Consider the following 6,943-nt stretch of genomic DNA (forward strand, 5'->3'; position numbering starts at 1 on the left):
TCAATACTACTAGTCTAGTCCTCTGTGGATGTCCTTAGTTTACCTGCTCAATGAGTTGGCAGTCTGAACACCTTGGGCACAGACCCTTTACACTACCAGGATACACTCTCCTATTCCTGGCAAACAGGATTATCAATGCTCCAGAACAATCTGGTCAACCTTGGAGAGAAGGCAAGCTGAAAAGGATATCTGGGGTCAACCTTGAGAGAAGGCACTGAAAGGATATCTTGGGGTCAACTCTTGAAGAGAAGGCACTGAAGGAATATCTGGGGTCCAACCTTGAAGAGAAGGCACTGAAGAGGAATTGGGGTCAACCCTTGAGAGAAGCACTGAAAGGAATATCTGGGGTCAACCTTGAAGAGAAGGCACTGAAAGGATATCTGGGGTCAACCTTGAAGAGAAGGCACTTGTATAAGGAATATCGGGTCAACCTTGAAGAGAAGCGCAATGAAAGGATATCCTGGGGTCAACTTGAAGAGAAGGCCCACTGAAAGGATATCTGGGGTCAACCTTGAAGAGAAGGCACTGAAAGGATATCTGGGGTCAACCTGAAGAGAAGGCACTGACAAGGAATCTGGGGTCAACCTTGAAGAGAAGGCACTGAAAGGAATATCTGGGGTCAACCTTGAAGAGAAGGCACTGAAGGATATCTGGGGTAACTTGCAGAGAAGGCACTGAAAGGATATCTGGGGTCAACCTTGGAAGAGAAGGCACTGAAGGATATCTGGGGTCAACCTGGAAGAGAAGGCACTGAAAGGATTCTTGGGGTCAACCTTGAAGGAGAAGGCGACTGAAAGGATATCTGGGTCAACCTTGAAGAGAAGGCAACTGAAAGGATATCTGGGGTCACCTGAAGAGAAGGCACTGAAAGGATATTCTGGGTCAACCTTGACGAGAAGGCACTGAAAAGGATAGTCTGGGGTCAACCTTGAGAGAAAAGGCCTGAAGGAATCTGGGGTCAACCTTGAAGAGAACAGGCAACTGAATGGATATCTGGGTCAACCCTTGAAGAGAAGGCACTGGCAAGGATATCTGGGTCAACCTTGAAGAGAGGCACTGAAAGGATATCTGGGGTCAACCTTGAAGAGAAAGGCACTGAAAGCAGTGAAGCCTCTCTTCTAGCAAACTTCAGAATGCCAGATTTCTACCAGGACTTAGTGAGTCATCAGTACAGATAATGTAGTAGTCATATTATCAACAGATTCTACTACCAAGGACTAGTGGAGTCATTAGTACAGATAATGTAGTTAGTCATCATTATCAAACAGATTCTACCAGGAACTAGTCAGTCATTAGTGACAGATATGTAGTATCATGCATTATCATAACAGATTCTACCCAGGACTAGCAGTCATTAAGTACAAGATAATGTAGTAGTCATCATTATCAACAATGGTTGAGTGTCTTAATACAACATCTTGCAGTAGTCACCATCAATATCAACAGATTCTACAGGAACTATGAGTCATTAGTACAGAATGATAATGATGACTACTACAAAGATGTACTAGACTTCACTTCTGTTGAAATAAGACCTTATAATCCCCCTCATCCCTATAGTTCTTATTGAGACTAAAAGGAAGCTACAGCCTATCACCCCTCAATCCTATAGGTCTATTGAGAAAGAAGCACAGCTATCACCTCATCCTATAGGTTCTGATGAGAAGAAGCTCAGCTATTACCTCATCCCATAGTTCTAATTGAGAAGGAAGCCTGCGCTAACACCCCTCATCCTATAGGTCTTATTGAGAAGGAAAGCTACATTCATCACCTCAATCCTATTGGTCTATGAAAGGAAGCTATGAAGTGACTGTGAGTTGGTCTGGCTAATTGATCTATACATAGTGACTGAGTGTTGTGCGAGGATAAGAAAACAGAATGATTAGTCCTAAATGTCTGAGACATTACAACTGAGACAACCAGAGAAAGGTCAGAACAGAACAGAGCAGGTCAGAGCAGAGCAGGGTCAGACCAGAGCAGGTCAGACCAGAGCAGGTCGAGCACAACAGTGGGCAGAACAGAAGACCTTAATAACTACAGGCTTACAGCTCTGAACAACAAACACCTAAGCTACACTCATACACAGTCTGACTGTGATAAACACAGGATTTTATAGCGAAACTAATTCAAATATGTCAATCTCCTAGCAGATCCTAAAGTAAACACAGGTAACCTTCCTTTGCACTGTGGTTTCCGTTGTCATGACAATGTCTAAGTTCATGTCAAAACATCTCTCAACGTCTAGACTCCAAACGGTGGGCCAGTCGGGCCCGGAGTGTCAAACAGACCAGGGGGCGAGGCCCCGCTGGCTGCCCGAACGGAACAGACCAGGGGGCGAGGCTCGCTGGCTGCCGAGGAACAGACCAAGGGGGCGAGGCCGCTGGCTGCCCCGAGGAACGAGACCAGGGGGCGAGGCCGGCTGGCTGCCCGAGGAACAGACCAAGGGGGCGAGGACCGCTGCTGCCCTAGGAACACATCGGGGTGAGGCCCGCTGGTGTCTGAGGAACAGATCCAGGGGGGTGAGCGCTGGCTTCTGAGGACAGACCAGGGGTGAGGCCCGTTGGCTGCCTGAGGAACAGACCAGGGGAGTGAGGCCCGCTGGCTGTCTGAGGACAGACCAGGGGGTGAGGCCCGCTTGGCTCCTGAGGAACAGACAGGGGTGAGGCCCGCTGGCTGTTCTCTAGGAAAAGACCAGGGGGCGAGGCCCGCTGTGCTGCCTGAGGACAGCCAGGGGGGAGGCCCGCTGGCTGCTCTGAGGCTGGCGGCTCATTTATCCACTCTTCCTCTCTCCAGTCTTCCAGGTTTTTTTATAAATTCCTTTATATCAATTGTGAAGACAAATGTGATATTTAGCGAGAGCCTTGACAAATTCTTCACTTCAGTAAGACGAGGGAGGAAGGAAGCCACTCTAGGTAGAGAGGGGGAGGGGACGGACTAGTGGGTGGGGGAGGGGGGGGGAGAGGAGGGAGGCAGGGCTCCAGACTGCACGCATTTTTGCGACCCTTTGACATTGGAGTTGTGTCCGAGCTTACATTTTTAATGAGTCACATCAGTGTGAGCTACACATTTTACACGGCACACTCACCTCAAAATGGCCTCATTTCTTTTTGTTAGGAGGCTAAAACACGATTTTGGGTCAAATCAGTAAAGTGCATGTTTCCTGTAATGAAAGGTCTGCCGCTGCCCCTGCAGCTGTTCACTTGGGCCTCCTGCTGTGTCCCAGCACATCACCACTCTCTCCTTTCCCGGGGAAAACAACAGCTAGCCTGTTGTCGCAGCTGAAGAAAGGATGCGATCAGATTTCTGTAGGGATCATTTGATTTCCAAGCAACTAAAACAGCAACTATTTTACAACCAAGATATTTGATATGGAATGTGCATTGGCCCATTGTGACTGCAGAGACTCATTGGGCGGTAGACCTAAAACTTGAAACAATCTTGAAAAACATTTACTGTTAGATGAATACATGCTACTAGCAGTGGGATGTAATATTTACAGTTAGCAATCTAGCTAATGTGTTTTGAGTTTCCACTCTCCCCTATGATATTAGCACACAAAGACGCAGGCAAAGTCATCGACACAGAACACAAAAAAATCTGAAAATTTATGAAGCCCTATTTTTTAACAGTAAAATATAACAGCATATAGTCAACCCAAAATGCATGACAATCACTGGATTAGGTTGCACATGAACATATTTAGAATCACAACAGGAAAAGATGAAACAATGTATTTCTTGGAATAGCCGTCTCAGTAGCTATAAATTAACATCGTTGAATAAAGCCAATGTGAATGTCTTTAGCGGCACCAGGGAACAGGTTAGTCTAGAGTCCCGAGGCGAGAGAGATCGCCTTCACTGGCTATGCTGCTTACTGATACTGAGGTAGTCAACAGAAAACACTCGCCAAAGGTGTTGGTTTATGCCTCTTCCATTAGGAGAGGAGAGTGCCAACAAACTCTGACCTCTAACGGCTATTAGTCCCAGCCAGGACAGGACCTCTCCACGTCTATAGTCCCAGCCAGGATTCTCTCCACGTCCTATAGGCCGCGCCAGGGACCTCTCCACGTCTATAGTCCCCAGCCAGGATCTCTCCACGTCTATCAGGCCCACGCCAGGACAGGGCTCTCTCCACGTCTATAGTCCCAGCCAGGACAGGCTCTCCTCCCACGGCTATAGTCCCAGCCAGGACAGGATCTCTCCACGTCTATAGACCCAGCCAGGATCTCTCCACGTCTATAGGCCCAGCAGGATCTCTCCACGTCTATAGGCCCAGCCAGGATCTCTCCACGTCTATAGGCCAGCCAGGTCTCTCCACGGCTATAGTCCCAGCCAGGACAGATCTCTCCACGTCTATAGAACCCACCAGGATCTCTCCACGTCTATAGGCCCAGCCAGGATCTCTCCACGTCTATAGGCCCAGCCAGGGATCTCTCCACGTCTATAGCCCAGCCAGGACCTCTCCACGTCTATAGGCCCAGCCAGGACCTCTCCACGTCTATAGACCAGCCAGGAATCTTCTCACGTCTATAGGCCCAGCCAGGACCTCTCCGCGTCTATAGGCCCAGCCAGGGACCTCTCCACGCTATAGGCCCAGCCCAGGACCTCTCCACGTCTATAGGCCCAGCCAGGACCTCTCCACGTCTATAGGTCCCAGCCAGGACTCTCCACGTCTATAGTCCCAGCCAGGACCTTCTCCACATTAAGTCCCCAGCCAGAGACAGGATCTCTCCACGGCTATAGGCCCAGCCAGGACACGGATCTCTCCACGGCTATAGGCCCAGCCAGGACAGGATCTTCTCCACGGCTATAGGCCCAGCCAGGACGCTCTCCAAGGCTATAGGCCCAGCCAGGACAGGATAGAATCTCTATTCTATAGGCCCAGTCATTTTTCATTAGGTCAACACCTTGTAGCCTGAATTAATTGATGCGTCTTACTGACAAACGGACCTTTTGTTGTGGAAAGGAAAGTGGGAGCACCTGGAAAAGGGGCTGTAATAGGTGGGGTGTTCATTTTAATATTTGGGGGTTTTGGACACAAATTAAACACCTTTTTTGGGGGGGGGCACAAAACTACCTCCGTACTTCATTCATTTTTTCAAACCTCTTACCTTGTTACCTTCAGATGAGTCCTGTGATACTGACATAGGAACATGACGGTGCTCTCCGTTGTGCTCTGAGAGTCTCCCCTTTCCATAGTGGGGTAATATTCGTTCAGTAGCCCAAAACGGTTTGGACGCTACAGACAGAAGGTGGCACATCGGTGGTACCAACTTCAGACGAGTCCCGTGGAGCTTCTGGGGGTCGTAGAGCAAAACGGAGAACAACATTGTGGGGGTTTGTGGGGGGGGGGTCGTAGAGCAAAACGGAAAACAACATTGTGGGGGTTTGTGGGGGGGGGGAGAGAACAAACGGAGAACAAAGGAGAAACACCTTCGTGTTCGCAACAGTCAAATCAAATCCAATAGTGGTCATGTTGTTTTTTAGGCCAAACCTTTCGGACGTACAGACGTTTTCGTTAGAAGACCAATTGTCGGGTTGTCTTCATTGTCTGATAAACACCGCTGTAGCTCGACCACCTTCCACCGCGATGGCTGTCTCATTGTCTGATAAACACCGCTGTAGCCGGCCACCTTCCACCGAGATGGGCTGTCTCATTGTCTGATAAACACCGCTGTAGCTCGGCCACCTTCCACCGCAGATGGGCTGTCTCATTGTCTGATAAACACCGCTGTAGCTCGCCACCTTCCACCGCAGATGGGCTGTCTCATTGTCTGATAAACACCGCTGTAGCTCGGCCAACCTCACCCGCAGATGGGATGTCTCATTGTCTGATAAACACTGCTGTAGCTCGGCCACCTTCCACCGCAGATGGGATGTCTCATTGTCTGATAAACACTGCTGTAGCTCGGTCACCTTCCACCACAGATGGGATGTCTCATTGTCTGATAAACACTGCTGTAGCTCGGTCACCTTCCACCACAGATGGGCTGTCTCATTGTCTAATAAACACTGCTGTAGCTCGGCCACCTTCCACCGCAGATGCGGAAGGCCGCTATTGGCGGATGCGGTAGATTGAAACACAGCCTATACAAAAAAGATTATAGATCTCTCTAGTTAAAACTGATGGATTTTGATGGAAATGTTTTTATTATGTTACTTAGATTGACGCAACGGGTCAATAAACTCTTAAGGATTAAAGGAGAATGGTTAACTTAGCATTATTTAGAGACCCCGCCCAAAGTTTGAGTTTTGTTGTATTTAGGGGGCTCATTTCTCATTCAAGGGGGTTGAGCCTTGGGCTGTTGCGGTGACCGTATTACCGCCACARCGGCGGTCACGAGTCATGAAGGCAGTGAAATTCCACTTGACCGTTTAGTCACGGTAATTAGGCTTCTCCAAGGTCTGCTGCTGGTCATTAGTAGCCTACCAAACTTACTGCCTGGTACTCAGCACTTTATGGTCCATCTAAATCACTCTCACATCAACGCTAACGTAATCAAAAGTCTAATCAAACACTTCATGAGAGCCCATGAGCTCATGTTGCGCAACATTTCTATAGGCTATGCAATTGCATGAGAAAACAGAGTGATGGCCTCTAATAAAAAAGAGGATGATCCCATCAGCTTTCTATAGACTAGGCCTACTATATTTATTTCTCAACTTTCCCAATATTAAGCACATTGTTTATCTTTACAACAGGAGTATAGCCTACCTGGCTGGCATGAAAATGAACCACGGGAAAAGCGTCCTCCATTCGCTATTTAAGTGCATAGATTACGTATTTTTTCCCCTCTGCCCGTTTCAGGACAGGTGCATGATAATYGTCCATTATTAATCAAAACAATCAGTTTGTATGATGGAAATTTGCATATATTCCAGAATGTTATGAAGAGTGATCAGATGAATTGCAATTAATTGCAAAGTCCCTCTTTGCCATGCAA

Source organism: Salvelinus sp. IW2-2015, unplaced genomic scaffold (genome assembly GCF_002910315.2).
Source record: "Salvelinus sp. IW2-2015 unplaced genomic scaffold, ASM291031v2 Un_scaffold4523, whole genome shotgun sequence".
Taxonomy (NCBI): domain Eukaryota; kingdom Metazoa; phylum Chordata; class Actinopteri; order Salmoniformes; family Salmonidae; genus Salvelinus; species Salvelinus sp. IW2-2015.